This window comes from Panthera onca, chromosome C2, assembly GCF_046562875.1.
Source record: "Panthera onca isolate mPanOnc1 chromosome C2, mPanOnc1 haplotype 2, whole genome shotgun sequence".
NCBI classification, from domain to species: Eukaryota; Metazoa; Chordata; class Mammalia; order Carnivora; family Felidae; genus Panthera; species Panthera onca.
In genome coordinates this window covers 98,397,912-98,418,620 of record NC_138347.1, presented here as the reverse complement: position 1 = coordinate 98,418,620, position 20,709 = coordinate 98,397,912, and the positions used below count along the sequence as shown (strand labels likewise).

The window sequence follows — 20,709 nt, the reverse complement described above, 5'->3', positions numbered from 1 at the left end:
ATCTTTCTATAATAACACTGAATGTAAATGGATTAAATGCGCCAACTAAAAGACATAGGGTATCAGAATGGATAAAAAAACAAGACCCATCTATTTGCTGTCTACAAGAGACTCATTTTAGATCTGAGGACACCTTTAGATTGAGAGTGAGGGGATGGAGAACTATTTATCATGCTCCTGGAAGCCAAAAGAAAGCTGGAGTAGCCATACTTATATCAGACAAACTAGACTTTAAATTAAAGGCTGTAACAAGAGATGAAGAAGGGCATTATATAATAATCACAGGGTCTATCCACCAGGAAGAGCTAACTATTATAAATGTCTATGCGCCAAATACCCGAGCCCCCAGATATATAAAACAATTACTCATAAACATAAGCAACCTCATTGATAAGAATGTGGTCATTGCAGGGGACTTTAACACCCCACTTACAGAAATGGATAGATCATCTAGACACACAGTCAATAAAGAAACAAGGGCCCTGAATGATACATTGGATCAGATGGACTTGACAGATATATTTAGAACTCTGCATCCCAAAGCAACAGAATATACTTTCTTCTCGAGTGCACATGGAACATTCTCCAAGATAGATCATATACTGGGTCACAAAACAGCCCTTCATAAGTTTACAAGAATTGAAATTATACCATGCATACTTTCAGACCACAATGCTATGAAGCTTGAAATCAACCACAGGAAAAAGTCTGGAAAACCTCCAAAAGCATGGAGGTTAAAGAACACCCTACTAACGAATGAGTGGGTCAACCAGGCAATTAGAGAAGAAATTAAAACATATATGGAAACAAACGAAAATGAAAATACAACAATCCAAACGCTTTGGGATGCAGCGAAGGCAGTCCTGAGAGGAAAATACATTGCAATCCAGGCCTATCTCAAGAAACAAGAAAAATCCCAAATACAAAATCTAACAGCACACCTAAAGGAAATAGAAGCAGAACAGCAAAGGCAGCCTAAACCCAGCAGAAGAAGAGAAATAATAAAGATCAGAGCAGAAATAAACAATATAGAATCTAAAAAAACTGTAGAGCAGATCAACGAAACCAAGAGTTGGTTTTTGGAAAAAATAAACCAAATTGACAAACCTCTAGCCAGGCTTCTCAAAAAGAAAAGGGAGATGACCCAAATAGATAAAATCATGAATGAAAATGGAATGATTACAACCAATCCCTCAGAGATACAAACAATTATCAGGGAATACTATGAAAAATTATATGCCAGCAAATTGGACAACCTGGAAGAAATGGACAAATTTCTAAACACCCACACTCTTCCAAAACTCAATGAGGAGGAAATAGAAAGCTTGAACAGACCCATAACCAGCGAAGAAATTGAATCGGTTATCAAAAATCTCCCAACAAATAAGAGTCCAGGACCAGACGGCTTCCCAGGGGAGTTCTACCAGACATTTAAAGCAGAGATAATACCTATCCTTCTCAAGCTATTCCAAGAAATAGAAAGGGAAGGAAAACTTCCAGACTCATTCTATGAAGCCAGTATTACTTTGATTCCTAAACCAGACAGAGACCCAGTAAAAAAAGAGAACTACAGGCCAATATCCCTGATGAATATGGATGCAAAAATTCTTAATAAGATACTAGCAAATCGAATTCAACAGCATATAAAAAGAATTATTCACCATGATCAAGTGGGATTCATTCCTGGGATGCAGGGCTGGTTCAACATTCGCAAATCGATCAACGTGATACATCACATTAACAAAAAAAAAGAGAAGAACCATATGATCCTGTCAATCGATGCAGAAAAGGCCTTTGACAAAATCCAGCACCCTTTCTTAATAAAAACCCTTGAGAAAGTCGGGATAGAAGGAACATACTTAAAGATCATAAAGGCCATTTATGAAAAGCCCACAGCTAACATCATCCTCAACGGGGAAAAACTGAGAGCTTTTTCCCTGAGATCAGGAACACGACAGGGATGCCCACTGTCACCGCTGCTGTTTAATATAGTGCTGGAAGTTCTAGCATCAGCAATCAGACAACAAAAGGAAATCAAAGGCATCAAAATTGGCAAAGATGAAGTCAAGCTTTCGCTTTTTGCAGATGACATGATATTATACATGGAAAATCCGATAGACTCCACCAAAAGTCTGCTAGAACGGATACATGAATTCAGCAAAGTTGCAGGATACAAAATCAACGTGCAGAAATCAGTTGCATTCTTATACACTAACAATGAAGCAACAGAAAGACAAATGAAGAAACTGATCCCATTCACAATTGCACCAAGAAGCATAAAATACCTAGGAATAAATCTAACCAAAGATGTAAAAGATCTGTATGCTGAAAACTATAGAAAGCTTATGCAGGTAATTGAAGAAGATATAAAGAAATGGAAAGACATTCCCTGCTCATGGATTGGAAGAATAAATATTGTCAAAATGTCAATACTACCCAAAGCTATCTACACATTCAATGCAATCCCAATCAAAATTGCACCAGCATTCTTCTCGAAACTAGAACAAGCAATCCTAAAATTCATATGGAACCACAAAAGGCCCCGAATAGCCAAAGTAATTTTGAAGAAGAAGACCAAAGCAGGAGGCATCACAATCCCAGACTTTAGCCTCTACTACAAAGCTGTCATCATCAAGACAGCATGGTATTGGCACAAAAACAGACGCATAGACCAATGGAATAGAATAGAAACCCCAGAACTAGACCCACAAACGTATGGCCAACTCATCTTTGACAAAGCAGGAAAGAACATCCAATGGAAAAAAGACAGTCTCTTTAACAAATGGTGCTGGGAGAACTGGACAGCAACATGCAGAAGGTTGAAACTAGACCACTTTCTCACACCATTCACAAAAATAAACTCAAAATGGATAAAGGACCTGAATGTGAGACAGGAAACCATCAAAACCTTAGAGGAGAAAGCAGGAAAAGACCTCTCTGACCTCAGCCGTAGCAATCTCTTACTTGGCACATCCCCAAAGGCAAGGGAATTAAAAGCAAAAGTGAATTACTGGGACCTTATGAAGATAAAAAGCTTCTGCACAGCAAAGGAAACAACCAACAAAACTAAAAGGCAACCAACGGAATGGGAAAAGATATTTGCAAATGACACATCGGACAAAGGGCTAGTATCCAAAATCTATAAAGAGCTCATCAAACTCCACACCCGAAAAACAAATAACCCAGTGAAGAAATGGGCAGAAAACATGAATAGACACTTCTCTAAAGAAGACATCCGGATGGCCAACAGGCACATGAAAAGATGTTCAACGTCGCTCCTTATCAGGGAAATACAAATCAAAACCACACTCAGATACCACCTCACGCCAGTCAGAGTGGCCAAAATGAAGAAATCAGGAGACTATAGATGCTGGAGAGGATGTGGAGAAACAGGAACCCTCTTGCACTGTTGGTGGGAATGCAAATTGGTGCAGCCGCTCTGGAAAGCAGTGTGGAGGTTCCTCAGAAAATTAAAAATAGACCTACCCTATGACCCAGCAATAGCACTGCTAGGAATTTATCCAAGGGATACAGGAGTACTGATGCATAGGGGCAATTGTACCCCAATGTTTATAGCGGCACTCTCAACAATAGCCAAATTATGGAAAGAGCCTAAATGTCCATCAACTGATGAATGGATAAAGAAATTGTGGTTTATATACACAATGGAATACTACGTGGCAATGAGAAAAAATGAAATATGGCCTTTTGTAGCAACATGGATGGAACTGGAGAGTGTGATGCTAAGTGAAATAAGCCATACAGAGAAAGACAGATACCATATGGTTTCACTCTTATGTGGATCCTGAGAAACATAACAGAAACCCATGGGGGAGGGGAAGGAAAAAAAAAAAAAAAAAAAAGAGGTTAGAGTGGGAGAGAGCCAAAGCATTAGAGACTGTTAAAAACTGAGAACAAACTGAGGGTTGATGGGGGGTGGGAGGGAGGGCAGGGTGGGAGGGAGGGCAGGGTGGGTGATGGGTATTGAGGAGGGCACCTTTTGGGATGAGCACTGGGTGTTGTATGGAAACCAATTTGACAGTAAATTTCATATATTAAAAAATAAAATAAAAAAAAAAAATAAAAAAAAAATAAAAAAAAAAATAAGATTCTCTGAAGTGGATAACATAGTCAATAAGATGTTTTTACTGTGGGAAATAAAAAGTCCCCAATCCTTCAGAAAAATATTCAGTCTGGATTTTTATGAACTTTAAAATTATAGGGCATAACAAGGATGCATAGAAAGGGCACTCCTCTTACACTACTGGTGGGAATGCAAACCGGTGCAGCCACTCTGGAAAACAGTATGGAGGTTCCTCAAAGTTAAAAATAGAATACCCTATGACCCAGCAATTGCACTACTAGGATGCAAAAATACGATTTGAAGGGGCACATGCACCCCGATGTTTGTAGCAGCATTATCAACAATAGCCAAATTATGGAAAGAGCCCAAATGTCCGTCAATTGATGAATGGATAAAGAAGATGTGGTTTAGCTTTCCTTTTGTCACTACAGCTGCACCCATGAGTATGCTCAGGCTTCAGAAGAGGCTTGCCTCCAGTGTCCTCCACTGTGGGCAAAAAGCAGGACTGGTTGGACCCCAATGATACCAATGCAATTGTCAATGCCAAGTCCCATCATCAGATCCAGAAACTGATCAAAGATGGGCTGGTCATCCAGAAGCCTGCAGCCGCCCATTCCTGGGCTCAGTGCTGGGAAAACACTTCGGCCTGCCGGAAGGGCAGGCATATGGGCATTTCTAAAAGAAAAGGCACTGCCGATGCTCGGAAGCCTCAGAAGGTAACCTGATGAAGAGGATGAGAATCTAGGCCAGCCTGCTCAGAAGATACCATGAATCTAAGGTTGACCGCCACATGTATCAGAGTCCATACCTGAAAGTGAAGGGTAACATGTTCAAAAACAAGCAGATTCTCATGGAACACATCCACAAGCTGAAGGCAGACAAGGCTTGCAAGAAGCTTCTGGATGACCAGTCTGAGGCCCATAGATCTAAGACCATGAAAGCACACGAGGGCTGTGAAGAATGGCTCCAGGCCAAGAAGGAGGAAATCATCCACACTCTGTCCAAGGAGGAAGAGGAAAACATAGGAGAAGTGGGAAAAACAGGAGAGAGGGAAGCAAACCACAAGAAAGTCTTAACTATGGAGAATAAACTGAGGGTTGATGGAGGGAGGTTGGGGGAATTGGGCTAGATGGGGGATAGGTATTAAGGAGGGCATTTGTTGTAATGAGTCCTGGGTGTTGTATGCAAGTGATGAATCACTAAATTCTACTGCTGAAACCAATATTACCTTATATGTTAACTAACTAGGATTTATATTATTTATTTTTTTTAACATTTATACATTTCTGAGAGAAAGAGAGAGACAGAGAATGAGTGGGGAAGGGGCAGAGAGAGAGGGAGACACAGAATCCGAGGCAGCCTCCAGGCTCTGAGCTGTCAGCACAGCGCCCGGCGTGGGGCTCAAACTCAGGAACTGCGAGATCATGACCTGAGCCGAAGTCGGGCGCTCAACCGACTGAGCCACCCAGTCACCCCATTAACTAACTAGAATTTAAATAAAAACTTGAAACAGAGGGGAAAAAACAGAAAGAAAGCAAAATTATAAGTCATAAATTGTAATATATGTTGTATTAACTAGAAAATATTTTCTACACTTAGTGAATTTATTATGAAATATGTACATATCAATTGTATAAAGATTTAATGAGCATTTATTATCATGACTGGCTGGTATTTACTACAAACCCTTCTTTTTTGGTCTAAGGAACTATGATAGCACATGAAAGAAGGTTTAATTTTAGATATCTGATAATTGCAAACTTTCAGCAAAATTTGAGAATGTGAGACATCATAAATACATTTTTCTTAAATAGGCAGGGATTATTACAGGCCAGCTTGACTTCATTCAAAACCTATAAAGAAACAGTTAATTGAGAGCCATTGTTAAACTGACGAAAATGAGCAAATCTCAGACATAAGAAAAAGTAGTTTACAGAGATAATCCAAGTAAAAGCAAAAGCTGCTGAAAGTTTAATTAAATCACTACAGCTATTATTCACTCAGTCACTCAATAAATATTTTGTGAATACTTTGTAACAACAAATATTTTGTTAATATCACACAGTGATAACTGCCATTTATAGAGTGCCATTATGTGTCAGGCATAGTACATAGGCAGTTTCAGAAAACTTAAGAAATTAGGTAAAGATTTCAAAAATTTTAAGGACAAACCTGGTCCATATTAACCCCAGTCCATCTGCAACTGAAGCCAATGTTCTTTCAACCATTGTAAGTTACTTCCTTTTAGTACCTTCTATAGCTTGTACTCTAGGGCTGGAGATGGGGACATAATTAAAATTCCCATACAATGTGGTAAGTGCTCTCAAAGATCAGGAAAGTCTGACTAAAATGAGATTGACTGAGCTGGATGTTGAAGCATAAACTGGAGTTTCCTAGGTAAAGGAAAGGAAGAGAATTTCCTATGATGGGAAAAACAACAACAAAACAAACAACAACAAGAACAACTACAAGAAAACTCCAGCATATTCACGATCAGGGAGGCTATCGAAAATATGGTATAGTCTCACCAAACTCCACACCCGAAAAACAAATAATCCAGTGAAGAAATGGGCAGAAGACATGAATAGACACTTTTCTAAAGAAGACATCCAGATTGCCAACAGGCACATGAAAAGATGCTCAACATCACTCCTCATCAGGGAAATACAAATCAAACCCATACCGAGATACCACCTCACACCAGTCAGAGTGGCTAAAATAGACAAATCAGGAGACTATAGATGCTGGAGAGGATGTGGAGAAACGGAAACCCTCTTGCACTGTTGGTGGGAATGCAAACTGGTGCAGCCGCTCTGGAAAACACTGTGGAGGTTCCTCAAAAAATTAAAAATAGATCTACCCTATGACCCAGCAATGGCACTGCTAGGAATTTACCCAAGGGATACAGGAGTGCTGATGCATAGGGGCACTTGTACCCCAATGTTTATAGCAGCACTTTCAACAATAGCCAAGTTATGGAAAGAGCCTAAATGTCCATCAACTGATGAATGGATAAAGAAACTGTGGTTTATATACACAATGGAATAGTACGTGGCAATGAGAAAGAATAAAATCTGGCCGTCTGTAGCAATGTGAATGGAACGGAGAGTATTATGCTAAGTGAAATGTTAGGCAGAGAAAGACAGATATCATATGTTTTCACTCTTATGTGGATCCTGAGAAACTTAATAGAAGACCGGGGGGGAGGGGAAGGGGAAAAATAAAAAAAAGTTACAGAGAGGGAAGGAGGGAAACCATAAGAGACTCTTAAAGACTGAGAACAAAATGAGGGTTGATGAGGGGTGGGGGAGAGGGGAAAGTGGGTGATAGGCATTGAGGAGGACACCTGTTGGGATGAGCATTGGGTGTTGTATGGAAACCAATTTGATAATAAGTTATATATATATATATATATATATATATATATATATATATACACATATATATATATATACACATATATACATATATATGTATATATATATATATATATATACATATATATATATACACATATATACATATATATATGTATATATATATATATATATATACATATATATACACATATATACATATATATATGTATATATATATATATATATATATGTGAAAATATGGTATAGTCAACAAACATGCATTATGTGTCTATTGTGAGGCAGAATCTACACTATTTATTGGCATTAAATGGATAAACAAAATGAGGCCTTGGACTCAAATATTTTACTATCATATAGAAGGATAGATCCTATAAACAACTAGGTATTCTAAAGAATCACAGCTGACAATATAGGATGATATACAGGGGCCACAACAGAAATATTAGTTTCAAAAGAGAAGTTCAGTAAAGACCTCTAAGAGGTAACACTTGAGTAGAGTCTCAAAAAAATACCTAAAACTTCTCTAGGCACTTTCTGCTTCCAAGTATGACGTAGAAAACCTTAGCTCCCATGGGAACATAAAAAATATATATATATACGGATAATTCAAAAACCATACTTCTGTGGGACTATCAAAGAACAATGGAAACATGAAAGTCTTGATGAACTGATTTCCAGAAAAAGATTCCTTCATAAGAGAATAGTGTGTCCTGGGTAGTCTGGATGCAGGGAGAGAAGACAGCTGCTTGAGATCCAGAAATTAACTGGGTGGACACAAAGCCAGCTGAGCTACTGGCAATGGTGGGAAGTTTGGGAGTCTGAAAAACTATCAAGTACAATGATTTGCTCAACACAGCAAATTATCTGTACCCCCTCCCACATTTACTAAGAAAGATGCAAGTGAAGGCAGGACTGAAAAACAGAAAGAAAACATACCAATCTGTCCCATCTCCCACATTCTCCCTATGCCTGAAATGGAGGAAACCAAAAGAAGTTACCTGAAATCCCACATCAAATCCTGGTAAGAACGAAGATACTAGCCCTTCCTCAGGAAACTGAATGTTGGGGCTTGGGCTGACCAGAAGTGAGCTGCAACTCAGTCCCAGTCAAATGAATCCTTGCTGACATGTGAATAATCTCCTCACTATAGCCAACAGTTGAGAGAAGAAATGAAAGTTTCTGGATCAAAAACAAACAAACAAAAAACAGTATTATTTTTCAAAAAAAAAAGGTATTATTTTTCAATTCTCACTTTTCTGAGAAGTAAAGCATAAAAAGAAAAGCAAAGCAAAAAAATACACCAAACAGAAGCATTAGTTGACCTATGGAACAATATCAAGCAGTCAAATATATGTGTAATTGGAGTCCCAGAAGGATAGGAAAGAATTAATGGGGCAGGAAAAAAAAAACTTACAAAATAATGACTGAAATGTCTTTTCTTATGATTAAAAGCACATAAACTAGAAACCTATGAAGTTCAGTGAATCGCAAGTAGAAAAAATTCACAGAAAGTTCACCTAGGCATATCACTGTCACACTACTGAAAGCCAAATGTAAAGAGAAAAATTCTAAAAGGAGCCAGAGTAAAATGTGTAACACACACGGAGAAATAACAATCTCATTAGAAGGACTGCAAGGCAGACACAATGGATTGATATCTTCAAGGTACTAAAAGAAAACAACCAAAATATAGTGTCAGCCTAGACTCCTATGTCTAGCAGAAAGAGCCTTTAAAAATGAAGGTAAATTGCATATATTTTTAGACAAATAAATAAATAATAAATGAAAGCTGAGAGAATTTGTTGCCATAAAACATGCACTACAAGACATGCTAAAAGAAGTTCTTCGGTTTGAAAAAAATGATACCATTTGGAAATTCAGATCTGCAGGAAGACTTGAAGCATGCTAAAAATGATAAATCAGGAGATAAATATGACTCTAATTATTTTTCCTCCTCTGATTTCTTTGAAAGACATCTGCCTACTTAAAGCAAAACAACGTTCATATTGTGAGGTGTAAGATGTAAGAGTAATATACATAAGAATTATAAAAATGATCAAATGGGGATACTGGAATTATAATTTGGTGGGCTTCCAAATAACATTAATTTAAGATAGGATATGATATGTTAAAGATGTATACCAAGAGCAACTACTTAAAAAAATACAAGATAAAATAAAAATCCAACAGGTTAGATAAAATAGAATACTAAAATATGCTAGATCAATTTAGCAGGAAAGTAAGATCAAAGGAAAAATAGGAAAAACAAATAGAAAATAAAAGTAAGATGTTAAACTTTAAGCAACCATACCAATAGTGGGGCACCTGTGAGGTTCAGTCCATTGAGCGTCTGACTTCAGCTCAGGTCATGATCTCAGGTTTCATGACTTAGATTAGTGAGTTCGAGCCCCGCATTGGACTTGCTGTTGTCAGCACAGAGCATGTTTCAGATCCTCTGTCTCTCTCTCTCTCTCTGCCCCTCCTCCACCCGTGCTCTCTCTCTTAAAAATAAACATTTAAGGGGCGCCTGGGTGGCTCAGTCGGTTAAGCGTCCGACTTCGGCTCAGGTCATGATCTCGCGGTCCGTGAGTTCGAGCCCCGCATTGGGCTCTGTGCTGACCGCTCAGAGCCTTGAACCTGTTTCAGATTCTGAGTCTCCCTCTCTCTCTGACCCTCCCCCGTTCATGCTCTGTCTCTCTCTGTCTCAAAAATAAATAAACGTTAAAAAAAATTAAAAAAAAAAATAAACATTTAAAAAAGTAAAGAAATGTGTTAAAAAATAAAAACCATACCAATAGTTACATTAAATGTAAATGGAACACACCTGCCAAATAAAAAGTGATACTGTCAGAGGGATTAAAAATGATTACTAATAGTAATTAGTAATAGTTAAGAAAGCAATTACGAATACTAATAATGGTCTCTCTACAAGAATTGCATTTTAAATGCAACATGGATCATTTGAAAGTAAAAGGATAGAAAAACACATTCCATGTAAACCCCAATCAGAGCAGAGTTAGTATGGTTATATTAATATCTGATAATGTAGGCTCCAAAACAAAGTATTACCAAAGATAGAGATTTTCATAATGATAACTAAGTCAACTAACCAAAGAGATCTAATTTGTCTAAATGTGCATGCTCCCAACAATGGAGCTTAAAAGTAAGTGAAGCACAACTTTACAGAAATATACACAAATTCACAGGAGGCTTTAACATTTTTGCAAAAAGAAATGGATGAATTTATAATTTTAGTAGGATATTTCTCAACATCCTTTGGCCAATAATTAACAGAACAACTTTATAATAAGGAAATAATAAGATCAGATTTGCAGTTTCCACTCTGATGGAATTGTCAAAGAAGTTTTGAAGGAGGCAGAGAGAGAGAGAGAGAGAGAGAGAGAGAGAGAGAGAGATTGACTGTTCATTAGTAATTATTACAGTTACCTAGTAAGAGATGATAATGGGCTGAATTCATGAAGAAGTGGGGTAGAGAAAAGATAATAAACTGGAGATGTATTTAGTTTCTAACATTCATAGAAACTAGTTAGTTCTTGGATGGTTGGTACAGGTAGGAAGTGGCGATAGGAAGACTCCTAGAATCTTCAAGGACTCTTGCTGGGAGACTGGATGGATGCTTTTCATCAAAATAGTGTAAGGAAGAGAATCACAACTGACAAGAAAGGCAATGAATTCACTTTGGATACTTTGGCTATCTGTGAGACACTGTGGGAAATGTCCATAGGCAACTGAATAGTTAAAGTCAGAGATAGTCACAGTGACTGATGTCAATGGAATGGTTGAAAGATACCAAGACACAAGTATAAGGCCAAATACAGACCCTTGAACTCTGTGTCAGAAACAGTAGGTAGAGGAAGAGGAAACTGTGATGGAGACAAAGAAGGAAAGGACGGGATAATAATCAGAAAAAAGTATGTCAAGAAAACCAAGGAGAGACATGAATTCAAAAAGAGGATAGTACTCAGGGGAGCTAAATGTTACAAGACAGTGGAGACTGAAGCACATTCCTTGTATTTAGAGAATGGAACATTTCTCCCGACTCTTTAACAGAATGACTTTCATGAAGAAAAGGGATGGAAACCTGATCGTACTGAATTGAAGACTGAATGAAAAGTACAGGTGAAGAAAAAGTTAATAGAAGTTAATCTTTCGGGGACCTTGACTTTTAAGCTGAATGGGAACGTCTGACTTGAAATCAATAACTGGTGTCACCAATAATTAAAAAGTCTACTACGAGCTATAAGAAAGATGAGCAGGCCCTTTGTTCAATTTAAGTGGCCAATAAACTCTTCCCAACTGGAGTGATTATCATAGTCTCCTTTGTATTATGGTGATTTTTGGCCTAAGTGACATCTTCAGAGATAATTAGCCCTTGATACTATGTTGTGATCAACAGCACTGTGTGAAGGGTCTAGAAAAGCGATACATTTATAAAGAAGAATGCAATGATACTTAAAGGCAATTTGGGCAAAAGCCCACTTATATTTTTCACAACAAAGAGTAGAAAGTTTTAATACACTTTTCTTTATAATTTATACAATGGAGGTACCCTCCAGGGAACTCGGGAGATTGAAAGGGTGTGTGGAAAAGAGGCAAATATTAGGGAAATCTAAACTACAATGCCATAAATGAGATGTTTCTCCTTAAGACTTTAAGGAGGACTTAAAGAAGGACTTTAAGTTGTGGCAATAAAGAGCCAAATCCCAACTTTATTCTTGAAAAGAAGAGGAGAAATGGAAATTGTAAAAGGTGGGAAAATTCTAATTTGGGGTGTAGAATTTGGCATTTAAAAAATAAGAATCTGGGGCACCTGGGTGGCTCAGTCAGTTAAGCATCTGCCTTCGGCTCAGGTCACGATCTCACGGTTCGTGGGTTTGAGCCCCACATCAGGCTCTCTGCTGCCGGCACAGAGCCTGCTTCAGATCCAATGTCCCCCTCTCTCTCTGCCCCTGCTGACTCAGTGTCTCTCTCTTAAAAATAAATACACTTAAAAAATAGTAAAAAAAATAATAATAATAATCTAATTCAAAAGATCAGTTTTCTCCTAGTAGTTTCCGAATGGCCTGACTGCCTAGTGGAACAGGCAAGGCAGGCTGTTTTGGTGGAAGCTGCTTCAGTTCACCACCAGGAATGCTTTCCTGTCTGCTAGCTCCGCTCTCAGCCTTGTGTTGTAAGAGGGAACAAAGTCAATGTTTGCTTGGTCTGCTGGGTGGCGCCAGATCATCACATAACTACCGAATCCCAGAAACAACAAGCATTCAAAAACCTTTAATGAATAAGTATAAATATACGCCTATAATCTTCATTGTGTTTAAATTTTTCTTAAAAAAATCCAAATAAGGATATCAAAAAGGGGAAAAAAAGTATGAAATCTCTCAAGTGTAAATACATTAATTTAAAATGATTTTTCTGATAACACTGAAACAATTTTACATAAAGAAACACCCAAAAGTAATGTCCGTACCTATATTACTTTTCCAATCGGAAAGGCAAGTAGAGGTATAACATGGTTTGCAAAAAGTGAATGTGTGCGTATTATCATTACTGATGTGCTGGCAGACAGCTCTGGGAAAATATTGACCTTGACCTACTACCTGCTCTGCTTTGTTCCACGGGGATCCCTCATAGTGTCTCCAAGTTGATCTTAGGCAACTGTAGTCTTGTCTGCACACTCAACTCACAATCAGGCTCAAGTAGTCTGCAGAGTGCTTATTCACCCTCTCCCTGTTAAAAATATTCCTGCTCTATATCCCATAACTTCAAGATTTTACTAACGCAATAGCTACTGCATTGAATGGACTATGCAGAAAATGCTGACATTTTTGAATGATTCTGTGGTAGAGACTGCTAGTTGTCTATCAAAATCCATACTCATATTCTTCTATAGTAATCGAGTGCAAACTGGGTATGTAGCTACACAGCTAAGACTACATTTTCCAGCCTCCTTTGCAACGGACTCTGGGATGTGACTTAGTTGTCACCAAGAGAATGTGAGTGGAAGTGGTAAGTGCAATGTCTACTTCATTGGTTTTAAAAAAAAATTGCTTGTCCCCAACACATGTTCTTTTCCCTTGCCTCGAGCCAGAACATGGACTTATCTGCCATTTAGTTTTGCTCATACAGATAATGACATGTCCTAAGAACTGACGGATCTTGTAAAGCCACTATGTTTGGGACCTACATTTTTAATAGCAGCTTAGCCTTTACCTAACTAATATAGATATTAATAGACCAGTGAGTTTTATCTTCCATGTTTGCATTTTTAACACAGGCAGCATAGAGACCTAGTTACTTAATGACAAAGAGCACCTTTCCTACAAGAGTTCCGCAACCTTGGCAAGTCAACCACGTCTGCTACTTTCACAGCACTAATGAGTTGGAAAGGAAAGTCTATGTCTTCCTAGCTCTAGCATTCAGCAAACGTTTTAGTACAATAGTGGGTGCAGAGTAGATGTTTAAAAATATTGGAAATAGGGAGGGTTTGCAGCCTCCAAAATCATGTGTCCAAGGCAGCCACCTAACCTGCTTACACACAGGGTGAGTCCTGTAAAGGTTAGGCGTTATGAGGACTTACGTTGCCACATAGCTGGATATAAGATCAAGCTTGAAAGCAGACCATATGGCTAATGTTCCCACATTTTGACCTGCCAGAAAACATGGCAGTTGATCAGAAGATCAGTGGTGAATAATATTGCCATTACAAACTTTATTAACATCTGAACTGTACTCTCATATTAGGTTCCATAAAATTCCATGAATGGTGAGATACCTAGATGCTTAATAATAATAATAATAAAGAAATACTGCAGGATTAATTTACCAGTTGAAGGACAGTAAGAAATTTGAATTTTTAGCATTCATGCTGCTACTTGAATGTTGGGAAACAGCAATCCTGGCTCTGGCTGATGCATCACTGAAGGCTGTGTTTATAAGTTAGGGCACACCTGGGCACATGCTGATCTCACCAAAGCATGGTTCTCTAAAGGGCACTGCTCGAGAACATTTCTCAATCTACTCTTGTGCAATAATCTTAGCCTCCGGTCTTCCAATTTTAGGTGCCAATCTATGACAACTCTTGAAAGTGATTTTTGTTCTGGACTTAATTATAACAGCAATATGAGTCATGGAGGAAAATATTCAACCTATAGTTTTTTAACCTAATAAATGCCCAAGAAATACAAATAATATCTCGATGGTAATTTTCCGTGTCTCTTCACTAAGAAACCATAGCCAGGTGTAGATAGAGAAAATGTCTTTCAAGGCCCACGGTCAGTCTCAGATACAAGAATCCTAGAGATGGTTTTAGTCTGATGTTCTCTGAGTCTTAAAGTGAACCCTTTATCTTCCACTTCCCTTCTTTAGGAATTTCCTTAGATTCACCTCCCTTGTGTTTGAAGATTGACTATAAAGAGAAGAAATGTAGCTCTGGGCTTGGAAGAGACATAAACAGGCTGTGCTGCCTAATCTGATTCCAGTTTAAGTTGTTAGAGGAATTCGTTTTTGTCTCTTCCTGTCCAGCTTAGCCTCTCAAACAAATACTTTAGAGTTAGGGCAAAAAGTCATACCTTAAAAAAGCATTTGCATTTTTTCTGGAAACTCCTAAGAATCTAGGCATGCTGACCCCTAACATTTGTTAGTCCCTGGAAAGAATATAAATGGAGGCCCACATACCATATGCCCAAGTAATAAAGCTATAAATCAAGCCAATAATTTAAAGAAAATATGTCTATTCTCCTACTGCAATAAATAAACCTTCATAATAACCTGAAAGGTCAGGTTTGAGTTTACAATCCTTGAATTCACTGGGTTTCTGTAACAGTAGATGACAGCATAAGGAGAGCCAGTCCCTTGTGCCCTAAAGGAGGTAACCCATTCCTTTTTCCTCTATTCCTGCCTCTACCGCACCCTAGGAAGAATCTGGTTACATGCTTATCTCAATCTATAAATCTAAGCTCCATCTATGTTCCTGCAAAAACCAGTCCTTTGGCCCTTCCTTGGGTTTTGGAGTGGGCCCTATAGCTGCACATTATTTCCCTGAGAAAACAGACTCTAGGAATGCCCTACATATATGTTGGATGTAGGCTTGGGCTGTTTAGAAAGTGAATTGTGGGCTTTCAGGTATCCAGAACTTGGCTTAGAAGATAGCGTCCCAAGCTTTGGATGGGCATAACCCTTGGTTTTGCAAACTTTGACTCCTTGGAGAGATAGCAAAGACAGAAGAGGTTTATAACAGGGAACCCAAACTCTCTTGCCTGGTTCTAAGGGTGATATTGAATCTAGGGCAGCAATAGGCAACCAGCCAGGAGAAGGTCTGGGAGTTGGGTCCTGTTTCCTAATACCACCACCCAATTTCAACATTTGGGTAAGTATTCTTTTGAGTACATCAGTTGTTGGCTATGTTAGATGATGGCAGGGAATTTGAGAACATCAAATTAGGACCTTAGGATCTGTTAAAGACTAGAAGAAATCATTTCTGGTTATAGCCATGATAAGCATTGAGAGTGGAGATTTCAAATGAATTCTTTATAAAAAGAACTATAACTGCAGCACACATCATATTGCCCTACTTACTAAATTAGTCTAATTAAGATCTAACTTTCTAATCCCAAGAGTGGACCTACAGAAATTACTTTTTCCCCTTTAATTAAGTGGGAACTTACATAGAGACACACGTGAGACAGTACTCATCAGACACAGTCAACCTTGAATTCTAGTTCTAATTTCTCCCATTAGCTAGAGGAATAAAAGGCAGAGTACGTGGCCAAAGAAGAGCTGGGTATCACATTTTCTCAGCACCCTCTAGGTAGGACTCATAGGGAGTGGGTCGTATTACTAAGAAAACAGATCCGCGTTTTGACTGTTCTAGGAGAGGTCCATCATTGCATGTCAGACCAGATGGTCCATGTCGCACTGACTCAGTCTGCAGGGAAGGGGTGGCCTTGAGGCTTTCCATTTTATGAGTGTGATTGAATGTAGTTCTAACATCACCAACAGTGATGGGATGATCCAACAGAGAGCATTCTGGACAGAATACTACTTTAGCAATTGATCCTAGGGCTAAAAGCCAACTCTATGCTTCCAGTGCAGACCTACGGATATCCACGGTTATTTTCTCAGGTTGCACCCATTTATATAGATATATATATATATATGTTTTGATTAACTTAGGTTAGAGTCTGGGGCTCAAGGAAATAAATTTCATTACAATGTAGCAATTGCTTAGAGAGCTTCGAGCTTCATAAGGAATACTGTCCAGGAGATTTCTATCAAAACAGTCATCTTACAACGTTATTTGTGAAAAGAGTCTTTACACCAATTACTGAAACTGTGGTGATCATGTACTGAAATCATGAGGCACTGTGATTGCCTGAGTGATTGGCTGAAATACTGAGTAGGGTAACTAAGTTTCCTATAGATAAGTAGAAATCTGCTAGATATATTTACATATCTCATTTCCACTGAAAGGCAGTGTTTGTCCAGTTTACAAGGCATTTCTCTGAGAGCTAACATATTCTTTCATGAGCAGCAGCTCGTAACTAACTCTAGACAATAACTATCCTGAGCAGAGCTCAGCATATGACCTAAACTGGGCCAATCAGATTATTCTAAGCATTTGGAATTGGACTCAAATGATGATGGCTTGGCTTGTAAACATGAAAACTTATGTGAGACCTATTTAACCACATGCATGATACAGCACAAACACCAATCTACAGACACATGAATTTATTAGGATCCCAGAGAGAAGCAAAGATGTGGAACCATAATATTTTAAAAGGAAGGAGAATAATTTAATAACGTCCTGAAGATTTGATGTTGGTCACTTCTGTGTTCTGGTCCCTCCAGAAACTTGGGTGCAGTTTCTCCCTGGGTAACCAAAATATCCCTGCATTCTCAAATAAATCCCCTTTCCTGTTTCAGCATGGTAGATTTCTATAGCCAAAGAGCCTTGACTAAACATTACTTGAATTTCATGAATTTCTCATTTACCTTGCAAAGATCTCTGCAAACACTGGGAAAATAGAAATGAGTTTTGCTTTTCTCTTAATGCATGTTCTGTTAAAAAACATTTCCTATTTTCTAATTTCTCAGGAGGGGGAGATATATAGATAGATAGATAGATCAATCTACACACACACACACACACACACACACACATATCCACACACATATGTATGGTTTTGTTTTGTTTTGTTTTTAATTTATGTTGATTCCCCATAGCCCTCCCTATGGCTATATTCTGCTCTATAGTACATCTGTTCTGTCATGTAAAAGACTTTAGAGCTATTCTGTTTCCTTTTCTGATGTGAGAAAAATATTGAGGAGGGACTGTAATACTTGAAATAGTTATCCACATTGTGACCATATCTCTGACTGTGATGTGTCTTTTTCACAGTGTCATATATTCCTGTTTTTCCAGACTCATGTTTCCCCATCTCCCTCCCATTAGTCACCTAGATTTTTGTTGTTGTTGTTTAATGTTTAACTGTCTTATGCCATTATGGCCTATATAAATATATACTAGGGGTTCTCAAACTTTTTGGTCTGAAGAAATCTTTCCATACTTAATCGTTTAGCATACCAAAGAGCTAGATATTTGTCATCTTAGGAAATAAAACTGAGCACTTAAAAATAAATTCATTTAAAAATGGCAGTAATAAAATTATTACACATTTACATAAATAATATATTTTTATTTTAAAAACTGTGTTTTCCAATTTGAAATAAAGTTTCAGAGAAGAGTAGTATGTCTTTATATTTTTCATATTTCTTTTATGCCTTTATTAATTGATGACATCAATAGCCTTATACCTGCCTCTGTTCAATCTGTTGCAATGGCATACATATTATAGCGCATGGAAGCTTTGCTGTATACTCATAAGAGACTTAGAGTGAAATGGGCAAATAGCTTCATGATATTATATGAAAATAGTTTGACTTCATAGAGTCTCAGCCACTTGGAGAAGTACTGCTACGAATTATACAATTGCAACATTAACCTAACAATCAAGAAGTAAACAACTAAATATTTTAACAAAAAATACCTTTTTGTTGTGGCTTTTAGCTGAACCAACCAAATTCACATATTTGGGGCATCCTATACCAATAACTTCTGAAGGGAAAATCTCATTCTTATTTTAATTTTGCTGACACATAAAATACTTTGGGGAAATTTAAATTGAATCTGAAAAAGCTTAAATTCCTATGGTAACCTGTTCTGTTAACTTTTCATCATCACGTAGGTAGAATGAATAAATTAGTAAGTGACTTATTTAAATGCCTTAGATGACTAACATTACTTTTTCCTTTGAACACCTACATATAGAAATGGATGTTTTCAGCATTTTTTTAGTTTTGATATATTTTTATCCTAACCTACTGGTATAATAAGTATGTAAGTAAATATACTAGTCAAATTCAAATCACAGAATTCTACAAATCTCTAAAAGGAGGAGAATGTATGCTGAGAATATATGCTGTGATTTGGTATATCTGAGAAAGCTCAAACACATCAACTTTTAAATTCTTTCTTCCATAATCTCTAGATAACTTGATCAAATAAAAGGTTCTTCTTATAATCTTTTGAAAAGGCACCAGAGCAGAACTCACTTAATCATATTCCATCTATTCTTAAATGATTATCTCCATGCTAAATTCAATATTTACAAAGATATCTAAAGTTATCTCCTTGTTCTCCAGGATGCACGTGTATAACCCTTCAAGGTGATATAAAAGTAAGGAAATCAAGTTAAGGATGAGGCTGCTCAACTGCAGCAAATCATTGCACAAGGCAATGGGAGAGAATATGTATCTATACTTTCACTACCAAGTTCCATATTTTTGCTTCTTTCTTCCAAGAAGTGATGGCATGGTAGAGACAAGGAAAGAAAATGAGGATATAGAATTAAATATGTAAATATTTATAATGACTTGAACAACCAGCAGAAAAAGCAATTGGTCAGCAGTTTCCAGAAGTTCTTTCAAGACTGAACCCTTCTTTATACAAATCGTATTCTCCGCTTTCATGTTATTATCATCTGTATATAGTTGAATTTTCTGTCTTTGATCTCAAAAGGATCAATCTGACCTACAAGTAATTTTATGATTAAAATTCAATTCTCTTTAAAGTCAGACAACAAAATCCAGAATCACAGCAACATACTAACAACAATTACAGTGCCCAGCATCTAATCACAGTGCTACAAATGCAAAAAAAAAAAAAAAAAAAAAAGCAGAAAATGTGATCCATAAGTAAAAGGAAAATCAATCAATAAAAAAACAGACCCCCAAACAACAGTGATTATAGATTTAGATGACAAGGACTTAAAACAGCTATGAAAATACATTCAAGATTTTAAATAAATATATTAAATATTAAACCTAAATAAAATTAGGAGGAAAATGGAAGATATTTTTTAAATGAAACTTCTAGAGTTAAAAAATATACCTAAAATGAAAAATCTTACTGGATGGAACTCAGTGAAGATTAGACTCTATGGAAGAAAAGATTAATGAACTCAAAGACATTACAATGGAAACTATGCAGACCAGTGTATGCAGAAAAACATGAACAACATTGCAGTGTCCTGTGGAGGGATGTGATACAGTCTACCATGCCTGTAATTCCAGTACAGAAGTGGAGAGAGGAAAGAAAATGGTTTTTGAAGAATAAAGGCCAAAAATGTTCAAATCTGATATTAACTCTCAGCTGATGGGTCCAATAAGGACAACAACCGCAAGCAGGATAAACACAGCGAAAATACAACCACAGCATGTTCTAATAAAATTGCTGAAAAGCCGGTAGAGAACAGAATCACATTACCAAAGAAGACACCTTGATGGTGGATTTCTCAGCCTCCAGAACTGTCAGAATTAAATGCGCTTAACCACCGCCCTGCCCAATGTATGACATTTTGTCGTAGCAGCCTGAGCTAAGACACAATACCATAGAGATAAAGCCATGGAACCCCTATCTCAACCATGAATTGGCAACCTCCAAACTTCTTTTACTTGAAAGAGAAATAAACTTTTGTCATCTTAGGCCACTTTTTCTTGTCACTATTACAGTTAAAACACATCTTACTGTATACAATTATCTACAACTTTGGGGACCTCATATAGACTGATAAGGCAAACATACCTGAATTGTTGGCTCTAACAAAGTTCTTTATTTATTTCAGTTCGAGGTCTCCTCATTGAGCAACTGCCAGAATACAACAGAGT

The 20,709-nt window shown here is 37.5% G+C and overlaps 1 pseudogene; it reads left to right on the top strand.

Annotated features, from left to right (window-relative positions):
* Positions 1–4,523: 4,523 nt before the first annotated feature.
* Positions 4,524–20,325, top strand: LOC132684261 (large ribosomal subunit protein eL19 pseudogene; annotated as a pseudogene).
* The last annotated feature ends 384 nt before the right edge of the window (positions 20,326–20,709 follow it).